This window comes from Dasypus novemcinctus, chromosome 1, assembly GCF_030445035.2.
Source record: "Dasypus novemcinctus isolate mDasNov1 chromosome 1, mDasNov1.1.hap2, whole genome shotgun sequence".
NCBI classification, from domain to species: Eukaryota; Metazoa; Chordata; class Mammalia; order Cingulata; family Dasypodidae; genus Dasypus; species Dasypus novemcinctus.
In genome coordinates, this window is record NC_080673.1 from 67,922,531 (window position 1) to 67,939,453 (window position 16,923).

At 41.0% G+C, this 16,923-nt stretch overlaps 1 long non-coding RNA gene across 2 annotated transcripts in view; it reads right to left on the minus strand.

Moving 5' to 3' along the window:
- LOC139438878 (uncharacterized) overlaps window positions 1–16,923 on the minus strand; it is a 71,158-nt gene that overhangs the window by 23,338 nt on the left and 30,897 nt on the right. The window contains exons 2-3 of one of the 2 annotated variants that reach the window (XR_011648633.1): window positions 6,721–6,763; window positions 1,044–2,015 (exon numbers count right to left, since the gene is read on the minus strand). This is a non-coding gene — a long non-coding RNA (uncharacterized lncRNA). Of the gene's footprint in view, window positions 1–1,043; window positions 2,016–6,720; window positions 6,764–16,923 lie in introns of those variants that run through there. The other variant, XR_011648634.1, reaches the window with a different exon arrangement.

Here is a 16,923-nt window from a genome sequence, read left to right on the forward strand (position 1 = left end):
TCTGATATTTTGCATCAGCACTCCTTTTGGCTGACTAATACATCTTTCGATCAATAGCCACCAGAAACCAGAAACACTCTGTAGTTGAATAAGTTGAGTTGGTTGCATGTTGCAGCAAGATGAACACACAGAATGAGGAGCCATGGGGTGCCTCAATAAGTGACTGTGATTTGGGGAAGAGATTAAGGAAGGAGACTTTGCTCTGGGTTGGATGCTGTCAGGAACTGGGGGGAATTCCATGACTGGATATCTAAATAAACCTTACCTAGACGAAGGGGAGACTAGACTGAGTTTAAATCTGTAACTGGTTTTAAAAAGGCAGCAGTCTCACATATTAACCAGGATAGGGGGATATTTGGTCATTTTTGTTCTTTGACAATATTCATGTTTTGTCTGTGTATAGACGTGACTTGTGCAGTGGTTTTGTTTTTGTCTTAACCTGTCATGGACACAGAGGGGCCTTGTCTGATATTGATGCTCGTGAAGTTATGTTCAATATAGATGCCAAGGTCTCCCTGAAAGTGCCAGACCAGCTTCTGGATGATAGGACTGTTTTTTTTCTCTTTTTCATAGTAAAAAAAACTTCCATTTATTGAGCATTTTTAATGCCCTGAGAAAGTTTTCATCTTCATCGCCAACATAGAAGATAGGCACTATTTTTGTCATGATTTTCATATGAAGAAGCAAAGGCTTAGTGAAGTCGTCATTTGCCCAAGGCCACCCAGCCAGTAAATGGCAGAGCTGGGGCTCAAAACTGGACGGTCTTTCTGCAGACCTTGTACTCTTAGCTGCTCTGTGATACCGCCAGGTGTGAACTGGAACACTGGGAGCAAACGTCAAGCTGAAGAGATGTGGGGCATTTTTGCAGTACATACAACGGGGAGAATGAATGCATTCAGGAATTGCAGGCTGTGCTGAATGGTTGGGTCATGAGGCACTCGGGGAGGAAGAAGAGGAATTGTGGAAAAAACCAACTGTGACATTTTGATCATAAAACTTTCTTTGGGAAAAGTTTAATAAAAGGGAAGCTGACTTACTGTTCCTTAACTGAAGAATGGCTTTTATGATTTTGAATATTATTTTAAACTTTATTCTCTGTTTTCAGTATGAATTTAAATCAACTGACAGGAGAAGGGAAAATCAGCAGCAATTCCTCTGGCACAGTCAGTCCGAGTATCTCAGTGCAGTCAAACGGTAAAGCAGAATTGCTCAGCGCTTTGTGATGGGAGCTGCAGGCGCCTGGCAGCACCAACGGCTTAATCATAATGATTAGGAAAGAAATACCGTTATTAACAGCATTATAAACGGGTACATTTTCAAGAATCGCCTTACGGAGTGAAGTGATAGAATGAAACTCCAGTCAATAGACAAAGGCCCCCGTTCCGCCGTTCCAAGCCCCCCAGCTTCCCCTGACTTCAGTGGGTGTTCTGGGCACAGAGAAAGGGCAGAAGCAGGGCACTGATCTATTTCTAATATTAGGAAGAATGCTTCTCTCTGTGAATTTCAAGGCAGTCGAAACCCTAATGTTAAATCTGTGCTATATCCTGCTCACCAGATTATATGAACTGTACACTCCTTTCTGAAACTAAGGAAAAACAGAATTTTTTCAGGTGCGGGGTAGGAGGTGCAGGGAAGGTGGTTTGATAAAAAGAAAGAAAAATGGGAATGGGAAAGTTTGCTTCATAATGAAGCTTTTTCTCCCATCTGTCCTTATTCTACATTCCCTCTTGCAGTCATCATTCAACAATCTATTGTGTCCCACTATGTTCCAGGACTATGTGAGACTCTAGAATAAAAAGTCAATTAAAGGGGAGCAGATTTGGCTCAAGTAGTTGAGCGCCTGCTTCCCACATGGGAAGTCGCAGGTTCTATCCCTGGTGCCTCCTAAAAAAACAAACAAACAAAAAAAAACAAACAACGAGCAAACAAAGGAGCCAATCCAGAGGAGCCAATGTGACTCAGTGGTTGAGCACCAACTTCCCACGTATCAGATCCTGGTCTTGGTCCCCAGGTACCTCAAAAAAAAAAAAAAAAAAGTCAATTAAGACTTGCTCTCTTCCCTCCAGATTCAGAATTCTATTTAGATTGTGTCTGTAATTTTTCTTTGCACTACCTTGGGTAGTGCTCATATATGTTTCCTGTTGATAGCAATCACAATGATGATGATGATGACAGTGGAAAGCACAGCTGTCCACAAATATGAAAAGAGCCCATCCCAAACAGATATTTGTGTATGCAAAAAGTATTTAATGAGCAATTGTTTTGCAGTTAAAACCTTGCTCTGGGCTATGTGAGAAATACAGAAATGATTTCCACTCCCAGGAAGATCTGGCAGTCACATAAACTCATCCTGGAATGGACAGAAATACCCAGGTCAGCCTTTGGTGGCTCCAGACCTCAGACATGACTCAAGGCCAATAGAGACTAGGACTCACTGCCTCATCAACCCACCTCCAAACTCTGGGTTGAAATCGGCTCAGGAAGTAGTATGGGACACATAGCAACAAAGTTAAGAAAACTCTACTCATTCTGTAGGCAGCAATACCAGGGGAAGTACTGTATATTCCATATTTTTAAGACCCTGCATTCAAGGCAGAGTTACTTTTGTGCTGCCAGGAGGACAGCATCATGTGAAAGCCACATTCACTCATGCCTGCAGCTCACCTTCTCCAGCACAAGGGCTTAAGAAAGATAGGTCTGTAGGGGACATCCCCCGACTGTCGTCAACTGAAGCAATCAGTTTCATTTCAAAGTATCAGTGAGCATTGCAGGATTAAGTGACAGGAACATGGATAATTTCCCACAGACATTTTCAAGGAGCAATAAGGATCATTGGCTATGGGGTGGATTCTTTGCAAATACATATGGTTCCTTCCGCCCCAATAAGAAGGACCATTCGCTCTGGGTTCCTGGACCCTGAGGTCATTTCCTTGCAAAAACATCTGCTTCCCTGGATTCCCAGCTAACCCACCTCATGCAAACTTCCCAGCACCCTTAGCTAAGCCCCAAATTCTACATCTGCTCCACTTTTTCCCTGTTGCAGATAAGCACGATATGTTCAGGTTTGCTATTGTAATCACTGTCGAACCCTAAAGACGGGGATGCATATGGATAAAGACATGCTTCTCTACAAAGCAGACAGAAGGGATGGTGTCCTGGATTAAATAATAAAGTCTCCGCAGATTTCTGGGGTCAGACCTTGAAGATCTCCTTAGCAATCCTCTTCTATCAATTAAAAGTAGACAACAGGAAGGAAAATTGACATTTATTGAGTACTTTCTATTTATCTGTCCCTCTGCCAGGTGCTAAATATTACCTATTCTTCTATCAAGCTGGCAAGTTTGATATTATTATACTCAAATAATTTTATAAAACATTACGGAGGGGCAAAGAAGGTAAAGAACTTGCCCAAGGTCACCTACCTAGTAAGTCAAAGAACTGGGCGTGGAGCCCAGGCCTGACTGATGCCACAACTTTTTACTACATCCTGTAGCCGTTCCTTGTGAAAATGTACAAAGAAGGGTCACGAGGTGGAAAGGGGCTCAGGGTCACAGTCAGTAGAGCCAATAGGTCATACTTATGTCTCCTCCTCTCTTGACACAGGAGCAAATGCGTTCTAGCCCCGAAGATTATCTAAATACATTTGTGATTTTCATTAAAGCAAAACAGCAATTATGTACTTCAAATATTTATAAAATAAGTCAACTACATTTGAGAGAAAATTTAAAAGCATTGCAATTAAACAGATCTGCACACACTGCAGGGTATTTTTCTAACAAAAGAGTAAGGAATAATGCTGCTAATAAAAACAATGATGATCATGTTTAAATGTTCTAATAACTCATTTAGCCTTGTTCTGAGTGGAACTGTATATTAGTAATTTCAAATAGTCTTTGATGAAAGATTAAATATATCTTCCGCTCATTCTCCTCTGCAAAGCTAGTGATTCAAGTGTGCTAATTTGTTCCCTTTCTTCTAATAAAATGTTTTAAGTGATCTATAAATGTTTTTCTCCTTCTATGCATATTGTAAGAAGAACCAAGTGAATAATAGCGAATAGGAAAAAGGGATTACACTGATGCTTTAGAAAGTAATGGGGACCAGCCACATACACACACACATACTTTGAATTCTCATTTGGGGATTTAAATGAATATAATAAATATGCATTCAGGAAAATACATTAAATAGAAACTTGCCTAAAACTAATTCCTGATCACCTTTGAAAAAAATGATTATGCTAATTATATAGCAGTCTCTTTTTTTTTTTCCAGAAAGGGGAAAAATCTAAAATTGAAAAATATCTTATGTACTTAGTTCTCCCCACAGAAATAAACATTGGTTGATTAAATTCCAAATTGAAAAACTCTTCTTTGGCACTTCAAATTTAACAATATACAGTATCTGTATGTACTTCTGAGTCAGTGAGGAACACAGGTCAAACCATTTTAGTCTCTTTGGGAATATAGGACACACAGAGATATAGCAAAATAATTGCATGCTATGAAATAGTACACCTAAAGAAACAAATACACACCTATTTGGTCATTTTAATAGACTCCCATTTAGAAGGCAATATTGGCTGCAGAGCTGGGCTGAAACTCTAATGCAAAACAAAATGGTCAGAGTATTTATCACCCTGTTCTGTGGAAATTCACTGCCTCTCCAGTTCCATGGGATTCTTGAAGGAAGAGACTGTATCTTATTCATTCTTATAACCTCAGTGTCTAGTATTAGGCATTCAATAATATCTGTTTAATGGAATGATTGGACTATCAAACAACATTTAGTATGAAGTAGTATCTAGATGGGTATGCATATTTCTGATGTTTTCTTCATCAGGTATGGTCTGACAAACTTCCAAATTTGGAAATAAATCAAATGCAGTTGACTTATTTTATAAATATTTGAAGTATATAGTTGTTATTTAGCTTTAATGAAAATCACAAGTGAATAAATGCAATTTTCTGGAACCCATAAAGTCAATTATGGCCTTAAAACCTGATGATTCAGGCTCATAAAATGAGTATCAAGGTAGAGCACATTCACTCTGGGAGAAGATTCAAGCTCATCAAAAGCTAAAACTGGATGTCTCTGGTAAATCCCATTCCAGGCCAGGGATTGCAAACTTCTGTGGAGAAAACCTACAGTGAAAGGAAACACAGTGATCCTAGGTAATCTACCTTCTCCAAGTTATGGTGAATTGAAAACCTGAACTCTGGCAGATGTAAACTCCTTTGGTAGGCTCAGCCTTAGCCCACAGACATTGGTCTAGGGAAGGCTGCACTGAAGAGGACATCCTCCTGACTGGATAAGCAAACCAACTCTAAGACCCCAGCCCTTTAGAACAAGCAGATTCTTCTTTGGGGGTGGCATGAGAAACATAAATTTTGGCCATCTCCTGATAAAAGTGGCTTATTTATTTAAGTCACTTTTTTGAACACGTAGATCAGACTTTTCTCCTACCTCCAAGTTAAGGGCCTCCCTGTTTCAGAACCCAAGCCCACCTGTTCCAGGACTTGCCTCAACCTCTTTGCACTTGTCAGCTATTTTCCCTGTAACTTAGCCTCACCACAACTTTGATACTGACTTTTGCACCTGCATCTAAGTCAGACCAGAGGCCCAGTCCGTTTTAGATCCACAGACCTGTTCCTCACAGTTCACCCAAAGAAAGAACACATCACTGAAAACAAGGTTGAAAGAAGGTGCCATTTGGATGGTCCATGAACAGAACAGATATAGAAATGTAGTTGATATTTCTTCCAGGAGATTTTGATACCTGTGAACACCCAAATTTGCAGTTTTACATCTTTCAGAATAATGTTATAATTTGGGTTGAAAAGGTTTCAACATATTGGATAGAAGTGGACAAAAGGACAATTCAGGGATTATCATGTCAGCTTCAAGAAACATACACGTGCACACATCCACACATACATTTTACTTGGACATAAGAAGTGTGATCATGTAATTCAAACCTTTTCTGAAACTTGTTGACCTCCTTCAGTGTTTTCTCCTAAGCGCTTCCACTATTAAGACCACATGAGATAAACCTACCATTTGGGGATAATCCTTTAATTTAGGGATGATTTAATAACCTTGTTTTTTAATCCACTGAAGATAAAACAATATAAAATAAGTTCACTGTATTTTATGTATGATTGTTCTATAAACCCACCAGTTCTCTAATAAAGAAAAAAAAATGTATATTTCCAAAAAAAGTGAAAATTAATAGGTTCATATTATGATAAGAAGGATTTGGTTTACTTACAAAGCTTTGTTGATGGTGAGAGCTTGTACCAGTAGCATGTTAGAGTGGAAGGGAAGAGGTCCAGAGCCTGAGTTGCTGGGCTGGCTCCATCACATAAAAGCTGTGACCTTAGTCAAGCTCTTCAACCTCTCTGAATTTGAGTTGTGGAGCTTAATTGACACAATATAGGCAAAATAATTTGAACATCAAAAAGTTCTTTTTAAAATAGTGGTATTGTCATGGTATGAATCCAGCAAGATAAAAACTCAAAACCAAATTTCTCACTATTGGCACACAATCAACCCAAGACTTCATTTTCACAAGGGAAGAACTGAGGGCTGGGGTAATGTAAAACCATAGAGAGATGGTTAAATTTGTGTTCAGGTAAAAAGAATAAGGAAGGTCCGATGTAGGCCTTCCCCCAGGGAAAGTGGACTCATGATACAAGATGGCAGAGGTAAGTCACTTACTTTCTTGTCCAACCCATCAAGGATGATCTTCAAGTGCAGAAACCTAGATGAAAATATCAAGAGGAAAAGGAGAAGTAATTAAAAGAACGTTGAGCAACTTTAAATCAGCCCCAGCTCTAAGCCAGGCACACTAAAAGGGCTTCTAGATTAGAGCTCAGAATCGGCTTCAATAACCTTTAAGGATCCATAGTCTGCGAAGAGAAATACTAGAATACTGTAAACAAAATAATGTTCCAGGATTCAAAGAGGGGCATTTCCAGAAATTATGGTTAAGATCTTGATGTAAGCCCTCTGAAAACCCTAGAATGGATAATTTCTATATGACTTTTGAGAATCATTATGTTACATAACAGTATAAATATTATCAACCTTGCCATTGTGAAAGCAAAGTTACAACTGAGACAAGCAAGAGATGAAGGGGTTATATAAAAAGAAAAAAAGTAGCAGGAGGGTGGGGTGAGGGTAACAATAGCCTCAGTTTACCTAATGGATGGTCAAGAGATTATGTCAATATTTGATGGACCAGAAAGAGATGCAAGTACATTATTTTGAGATACAAAGGTAACCATTAAAAGAACCAAAAATAATGATATATTACAAAGAGGGAGAGGTAGGATTGGTGAATGAGCTAAATTTGCATCTACCATAGCAGTACATCAATATAAAGTGTCTATAGTGGGTGAATCAAGAATCCACAAAATGCATATTTTTAGAGATACGGGAATTACCAACCAAAAGACCTAAAGGCAAAAATTGTTAAAAGTGTGGACCTCCAAGGGGTGAAGGAGTGGGCTACAATAATGGTACTTTTCAATATAAGCCCTTCCATAACATTTGGTTTTTAAAATCACGTCCATGTATTATTTAATTTTTAAAAATCATCTTCAAAAATGATGCATGAGCAGTTTAGAAAAAGCTGCTGTTTATCTCTAAGACCCCCTATAAGCTCACCAAGAACAAGTCATAACCACACTAGCCTGAATAAGATAGGAGCTTGGTGGAAACAGATCATATTCATTTCTTTCCACCTTGAATAGTACCTAGAATATAATCCACATTCAACAATTTCTTAAATGACTGAATGCATGGCATCTTGATCTCAGAAAGAAGTCTTTGGTACAATGAAAGAAATGTAGGTACAGGAGGGTACATTGCCCTGATTTGTTTGGATGTAGCTGAGTCTTTCCAATCTAGAGCCCTGAAGTCAGGGGTTGACTATAATTCTAGTGATCACCGACAGCACCTGTATCACCATTACCAAAACTTGCCAGCAGCCATGCTCAGCACTGGCAGCAGGGACTTCATCATTTCTATGGCCAGATATGACCCTACCTCCACAAAAGAGTATACAGCCACCTTCTGGGGTTTATTTAGTGACTATCCAGCTTCCAAATGAAGGCTTAGAGTGAGTCTTTTAAATAGCATGAAAGCATCATCTTGTGTTGAGCTTGCTTTGAAACACTGTGACTCCCTGTTTGTAATTTAATAACTAATCTGGCTTTGGGTTTCTTTGCTGCCAAAATATCTTGAAGGTAGGTTTCCATAGCTGAAAGGGACCACTCAGTTAAGTTGAGAGATAAAACACTGCATCCAAATTTAGAGCAAAGTGAATTAATTTTCCAGTTCTAATTGGCTTTGACTACACAACTTTGCTTAAGAAAATTCCCCAACAGCTGGGTTTTTTTCTTTTTTGTGTAAGGACAAGCAAAGGGGGAGGAAAGTACGCCATCTGTCCTAAAAGTAACTAATTCATTCCACTCAGTACTAGGTGGAAACCAGAGTTTCACAAGTCACTGAGAAAAGCTTTAAAAATAATTGATGAAATAACCTTAAACATACCTTTGCTTGATTCTGTGTTCAATTTTGACTTGAAATTTTTCTTTCTCCTAAATATAATACTTCAGTTTGAATTTAATATGGTAGTATATACTTGAAAGAAAGTTTGAGGCATGGGTTCCATGGAGGAAGTAGCTTTTGAAATAGGTTTTGAGACCTGGACTGGGTCGCTCCAGGTAGAGTTTAGAGAGGAAAATCATTCCAGGGAAAAGAAAGAATGTGAAGGCTTAAAAACAACTTAATTAATAAAATGTAATTTCTCACAGCTGTGTCAGAATGTTACTCCTGAAGCAAAATTATCACATTAATAGTACAAATACAAGAAGTTCTTCTATGAACTAGAACAAATATACATCACTATTATAAGGTGGTAAGAATGTGGTGACACGTGGAAAAATACAATTAATATAACTTATGAACTATTATAGTTAACAGCAATATTGTAGTATTCTTGCATCAATGTTAAAGAAGGTACTATATCAATGTTAAGGGCCAATAACAGGGGGATGGGATTTTTTTCCATTGGACTAAGGAAAATGTTCAGAAATTTACTGAGGCAATGACTGCACAACTCTGTGATGAAACTAAGAGCCACTGAGTGCATACTTTCGAGGTATTGTGCAAAGCATTGTAAAAAACACAGTGAACCATGTGGTGGACGATGGACTGTGGTTAACAGTACAAATACGAGAGTGTTTTCTTATGAGCTGTAACAAATTTACAATGCTAATACATGATGCCAATAATAGGGGGATAAATGGACAAAATACACCAAATGTAAGCTATGGACCATAGCAGTATTTTGATGATGTTCTTTCATAATCTGTGACAAATGTTCCACAACAATACAAGGTTTAGGTGGCGGGGTGATATATGAGAATTCTGCACATTATGGATGATGGTTTTGTAAGCTCACAACTTCTCTAATAACAAATATATATATATTTTTAAAAACTAAGTTACCACAAATGGCAACTCACAGAGCTCAACTAGCCTTCCCAGCCTTCTTTACCATTCTTTCCACCACTGCCCATGCCCACTCCATGAAATAAACCTACCACATCAAACTGGAAAACTGTAACCCCAAGGTAGGGAGTCTAGCTTGGCAGGAGAAACCTGAGAAATCCCCAAAAATCAGACTCAACAGTTCTGTGATTTGAGTCTTAAAGTCATTTAATGATAAATCCTCCTCTCCCAACAATTTGCCACTGTTGTTAAACGGGGGTCTGAACAGGGCCCTCCCACCTGCACTTTACCTTTATAATTAGTTCATTTGGTCTCTGTGCATATATTTCATGGGTGACACATATCGCTAAGTGATAGGTAACCAAATTACAAGCCTATAAATACATCAAGTGTTGCCTGGAAAAAAGCCCAAGTGGGTTGTGAAGTCAGCAATATTCTGATAACTGATCCTTACAGCAGAGCTTAGTTTCTCCTCCTCCCACTCTCCAGCCTTAAGTAATGTTATATTATATATGGCTTCAAGTATAAATCACAAGTGAATTATTTGGAAAAGGTTACTTGCACCTGAAAGGTTTTTAATTATAGCAACATTTTTTTTTCATACAAAGTTTTAGCTGGACAACCTCCAAATCATCTGTGTCTACCCAGAACATTTGGAAATAGAGAAGAACTCTTGGTATGTAGAGCAAATCTGTCCATGCATCAGTTGACTTGTTCTCTTGGGTTTTTCTGCCTAAGTAGGTGCTGGTTACTGAATTCTAGAAAGAAATCTATTGGATAGGGTTTTCAAAAGTGTGGAATTCTAGGTTTGACAAATAGAGTGGGAGCATAATAATGATGAAGACAACTCGCATTCAATGGTAAGTTTTCTGATTTCTAACCTCTAGTTCTCTTTCCACACAGAGACAACAGAGCTATTTTTATTTAAGTTTTTTAAATTGCCCTTCTTCTGCCCCCAAACCTCGTTAGTAGGAAATGAAGTATTTCACCTTAGCTCGTCCTCTATTATTGCCATGTTGTAGTTCAGGTTCCTCCCTGAGAGCAGGAACCATGCTTTACCCATTTTTAATCCCAAGCACCTACTACAGAATCTGACACAAAATTGGTGCTTATCATGTGTTTGTGTTGAGCTACAAACTGAATCTTATTAAACAAGAGACCTGAATCCACTTTAGTGTATGTGTCTGTTTGTATGTGATATATATAAAGCTTCTGTGAGCTTTCTGCTGTTTACAGCATAAAATCTAAACTTCCCAAGGCGACCTGAGGGACTCCTCACAATCCAACCGCAATCTTCCCTTCTGGCCTCATCTATCCCCTGCCCCTTCTCCTCAGAACCTACTCTGCACTCAGCTTCTCTGATGCCAAGACAAAGATTTGCTCTCCTCCTAGGCACACTGGCTAGGCTAGACGAGGTATTCGATGAGGTATTTATGGAATGAGTGATCTCGCTTAACGGAAGTTGATCTTGAGGCAATACTCACACAGATCAGAGGCAGAGGCAAAGAAATCATGGCATGCAGGGAACAAACTCCAGAAAACAAAGATATTGTAAAAGAACAAGGAAGAAAAGTTGACTTTAATGTTTTTGAAAGACTGGAATGTGACTGGGTGCACTGTTTACCTATTCACAGGGTAAGGAGAGAAAGGGCAGATTTCCCTCTGACAGATAAATAATTAGAATGTTGGTCCCAAGTTCACCATCACACCTAGACCAGAGCTAGTTTTACAAATGCATGCATAGATCCTCATGGAGTGTCTCACAGCGTAAGTTATTTTATTGACTATCAGCAATGTCAGCACCATGGTCCCATCCTCTATATTTCTATTGCCATTGACACAAACAGATTCATCTCAGTTGAGCCTACTGTCAGAATTGTGAGGATCTGTGTTACTGGATCTACAGCAGCCTTCCTGCCTAGAGCAGGCCCTATGCAAGCTTGGACCTTCAGCATTGCTGCAAGTACCTCAGGTGCTGGGCCACTAAGCTACTGCCAGGCCAGCAGGGGTCCGCACTTAGACGAGATGCCGAGCAACCTCACCACCTGCCGATGAACAAGATCATCAGAAGTCAGTATTTACAGAGTTTTACAGGTGACTCTTCAGGCCTTACCGTAGCAACCTCACTAGGGAAACGAAAGCCTGAAAGGACCAAATGACTTGCTGGGAGCATGTGGCCAATCAGTAGGAAATGGTGTCTCCCCTCATTCAGTTTGGTGTTTAGTCCCCACAAACCACATCATCTCTCCCTTTAAACATTTCCTTGCTCTATGGATTAAAGATTTTCTTCACAATATGAAACAATGCACTTCCAAATTGAAAGATTCTCTTTTTTTTGGATTGCTCCCTCAATAATTAAACCCTCTTTCATCACTAAGTAGGGCTGTCCAATGAGATGAGTTGCCCCAAGGGGAATTGTCTCTGTTAATGACAGAAACCTGGCTGAAGAACAGCAATTTTATCCCATAGAGAAAGAGGGGTGAGGACCAAAAGAAGAACTGGAAGCAAAACTCAGCAAAGATTTCCTTTGAGACAAATCACATTTCTCTCTTTAGACTTACTCAAGAATTGTAGGGGTGGGGAGGGGAATGACATAAACACATCTATAAGATCATAGAATTTTTGCTGAATGATTAAAGTGAGGCCCAGAGAGGTGGTGTGCTGTACCTGAAGACACATAGCAAATGAACAGCGGAGCTCTCGCAAACCCAAAGTCCTATAACTCATTTTTTGCTTCGTTTTTTTTTTTCAGCATCCAAAATCGTTTTAATAACATGGCAGCATCTGAGGCTAGTTTCCTTGCTTGTCAGCCTCTGGCATGCTCGAACTTCCAGCCCTTGGAGGACCTAAGGTTTGGAATGGCTGTGCGGGGTTCCCAGGCCTTGCCGAAATGCCGGTGCACCTCCGGACCCTAGCAGGGACCAGAGAGCATGAGAGCGCGCAGCCCTTGGCGAAGTCCAGGGCAGCTGGTGCAAAGTGAGTAGCTACCGCCAGCGTCGAGGAGGTGGCTCCAGCGCACAGCGCACACACCTTCCGCTTGGGCACCTCCTGAATCCACACATCAGCGGTTGTGGACCCTGCAACCATAGCTGTTATGTTTTCATGGCCAGGAAGCTTTATCTTCGGGATCATCCAGGAAAGAGACAGGGGCGGCTGGTTGGTGGGACTCATGAACAACCGCTTCAGCACAGCTTGGTTGAAGGTAGAGGGGTTCGTCTCATCAGAAACCTGTACAGCTTGACCGGCAGCCTCAGGTAGAAGTCCTGTCTCTTGGGTTCCATGCACTGAACCATTCGGTCCTTGAGGTGGAAGTCAGCTCCCACGACGACACCTCCTGCTCCGCCAGGTCCAGAAACCCTGCAACTAGTTTTACTGCAAGAGGCAGCAGACCAAAGTGCGGTCTCTGAAACCTCCTGTCCCGAATCCCAGCTCTGTGGCTCATCGGCTGTGTGACCTTGCTTAGGTTTCTTAGTATCTACTGTGTTTCTTTATCATAAAACAGGGCTGTCCAACACTCCCACGGGATTATTGCAGGGTTTAAATGAGTGACGCTGTGATCATTGCTTACAATAGTGCCTGGCACTTAGAAATCACTCATTAAATGTTCACCAACATTTTGACGTGGGATTTATTACATTGGTCTCCAAAGGCCTTTGCAGACAGCATACCAAAAATAAACCAAGTGCAGAAGGGAGAAAGCACCATGAAACTGGAAAGTAAGCTCTTCATATAAAGACTTGGCCCACTCATCTATGTGACCCTTTAGACAGGTTATAGCCTCTTTCCCTGTGTCTAGTTCTTTGCCAACTAGAGCTAAACACTTCTCTTTTTTTAACTTTTTAAAATCATGGTCTTAAGATGTGTCTCCTCAATGACAGCACTACTGGCCATACCAATCTGTACTCGATTATCTTTTATTCAGTATGGGGAAGAATTTCCAGAGAAGCAGCACAGTTCCTTCTCCCTCATCTCATCAAGCCTGTCCACTACAGGATGTGATGAAACTTGATTTCAGTTGCACACCCAGATCTTACCTGGGGCTGGGAAAAGAAACAGAGAGCTTTTCTGAGGACTGTGAACAAATCGGGGCAAGTAAAGCTCCCTCCCCAGAGGACCCTCACCACAGCTTAGGAGTCCTGAGAAGGCACACACATGAACAAATCAGTTCTTAGAGAGGGAGACGGCGAATTCCTGCAGCAGCCTCAGGAAGGAAGTGTCTGGGTATTTCTAACATTGTGCATTAGGGAGCTGGGGTGGTACTCATACAAAGCCAAAGAGCACTGAAGAGTAACTGAAAGAAAGAGAAGGAGACAGGGAGGCAAAATGAACAAAATGCCTGATCTAGCCACACGCCAACGAGGAAGACGTTATGAGTTGAGGTGTGAGGAGAAGTCTGGCACAGTAGCCAATAAATCATGAGGGCCAAATGTTTGGCTTGAATAACTTAGAATCTGCTCCCTGCCTGCAGCAGGGTTTGGCAGTGAGTCAGCAAGTCCAGCAACAGAATTTCTTTTTTAGAAGCCACAGACTGTCCATTTACACACACTATCTGTGAGAAGAAAAACATGGCGTTTCTTATAAGGTTTCCAAAACCGTGTACATCATTGAAAATTCTCAGGACCTATATCCCAAGAAATCTGAAGATTTTTTAAGAATCATTTTGAAAATTCTATTAAGAATATGCCACATGCCTCGTGGCAGTTTTCTTCTATCCCTTCTCTTTGTTGAAAGTAAACTGAAAACACAAACATATAACCCAAATGCTAACAGTCAACTATATCTAAACTGTGAGTTTACAGGTAATTTTTCCTTTTTTTCTTTGTTCTTCATTTATATTTCCTAACATGTCTTCAAAAACTCATATCATTTTTCAAGTATCTAAAATTATATAAGTTAAGGGTGAAAACAAAGGGTGCCAAAGAAAAAAATGTCTGGTGCACAGTCTTGCTGTTTAAGGATGTTCCTTCTGGTGGCCTGCTTTGGCACCTCATTGAACTAGCAAGTGTTAACTATACTATCCTCTAGAAAGGGAAAGACCACCAGAAAAGGGCAAAAGGGATGAAGAACCTAGGGGGAATCACTGAGATGAGTTCATAGTCTTGCAGAAATGCTGGAGCTTGTGTAATGACTGAGCTGAGAAAACATTGCATTGAGGAGGCTCAGTGGGACATCAGGAATGAGAGCAGCAGAAACCCTCAAACTATTGCGGGACCCAAGTAAGCTCTTTGCAGCTTATCTGGAATTTTCCTTTTTGCAAAGGTAATTCCAGTTTTCACACTGAACATAAGTTTGAGTGCTAATTAGTTGGGTGTGGATGGAGGAGAAGTCCCATATAATTGATGCTAGTGCTGTCTGATAAGGTTCTTTTCAAACTGAAGGCCATTTGGTTCTAGGAATCCGTCAAAATTGAAAAACAGCTGTGCCCTCCAAAATCTCTTCTACTCCCCTGAAGGGCAAGGGCCCTTGAAAGGTCCTTTGGAGAGGCTCACATTGGTTTCACCCAAATATGGTGCCCACAAGTTACAGAATATCTTCCTCACCTCTGCCCTCGATACAGAAAAGGCCATAACATCAGAAACCCTGAACTTTCCTGTAAAAACTGCAGTTGTCGCTAAACAAGCCTTCCCCTTTGGCATTCATTTCTGTATTATCGTTCCCACAAACTACAAATATTTTGCACACACTGGAGACCACACCAACTTCAGTTATCATGTGTGCCAGAAGCAAACAACAACTTCTTCCAGGCATTTCGATACTTAAGTCATAGCTCAGACACACCCCAATCCAAGGTAACCAGGGGTAAGTGGACAAAGCAGGGATTCAGGTAAGAGAAGAGCTGGTACCAAGGGAAAGAATAGAGGTTGGTGGAGACACAGGCCAATGGACAGTGTTTGAAGTGAAAAGACACATGTGGGCTCACATTCTGTGTCATATCTCAGGGGGCTCCCATGAAAAGTGGGAAACTACAACTGGGCCCAGGTAGAGGTTTACTTGTGACCAAGCCCCTAATTGTATCTCCATTCTAATAGCTGGATCTCTATCTGAATCACTTCCTTAACTGTCTCTACAGGATTTGTAGTTGCATTGCTGAACTCCAGCCCAGAAGTGGGGGCCGTCCTTATTGTGCCTGCCAGCCTTCATTCTATACCTCAGCACCCTGCCTTTCTTCCAGACTCCCATGTTTGGTCTCCACTGAAGATGCAACAAGGTGAGGAGGAGGTATCTGACTTCCTTATGCTTGAACCCCAAATACCAGCCATATAACCTCGGACAAGTTACCTTCATAAACTTCAGTTTTCTTATCCATAAAATGGAGGCAAGAAGAGCTTATTGTGGAATAAATGAGAAAACGAATATGAAATTGTGTACCCAGCACATAGTAAGTCCTCAACAGATTTTAGACATAATGATATCAAAGAAGAATGGCGGAGACGGATGTGGTTCAAGTGGTTGAGTGACTGCTTCCCACATGGGAGGTCCAGGATTTGGTCCCCAGTGCCTCCTTAGAAATAAAAATAAAACAACAAGCAAAAAAAAAAAAAAAAAATGAAAAGCCAATTCAGGGGAGCTGATGTGGCTCCGTGGTTGAGGCTGGTTTCCCACATAAGAGGTCCCAGATCAATCTCCAGCTGTGGTACCTCAAAAAAAAAAAAAAAAATAGGAAAATATGATGAAGGATGGACCATTTTTAACACTGACCACATGCCCAGGACCCAACCACATCACAGTGGTTCCCAACCAAGGGAGATTTTGCCTTCCAAGGAACATTAGGCAATGGTTGTCATAGCTTGGAGGGGAGAGGGGGGATCCAGAGGGTAGAGGCCAGGGATGCTGCTAAAAATACTGCAATGCACAACATAAGCCCTCACACCAAAGAGCTACCTGATCCAAAACGTCAATATTATCGAGATTGAGAAGTTCTTGGTTGGTCCTAACCCCTCCTTCTTCTTTTTCTCTTTGAGGAGTAGGTACCAGGGATTGAACCCAGGACCTTGTGCATGCAAAGAACATGCTCAAACACTGAGCTAGACCACCTCCATACCCCTCCTGCTTTTTACTGAGTTCCAGAGCCCCCACTTTGTTGAATTCTTCAACAAGCGGCCACCAGACCTCATTGTCTTGACCTGAGACCATAACAGCAAGTGTTGGATGAAATGACCACGCCCTCCCGAGACCAGAAGCAGGCGAAAAACTGCTTCTTGCAAGGCAGTGACAGAGAGGCACATGAAAACACGTGCCGCAGCCAGGCTAGCATTCCACCCAAACTGGCTCCTCACCAGACCCAGACCATGAGTCATCACCACATGCTGCCGCCTCTCGTTGTGACCTTTCTTTATCCCTTCATTAGCTGTAAATCTTCAGAACCAAAACAGCAGAGAACAGACTGGGAGGGCCCTGGCA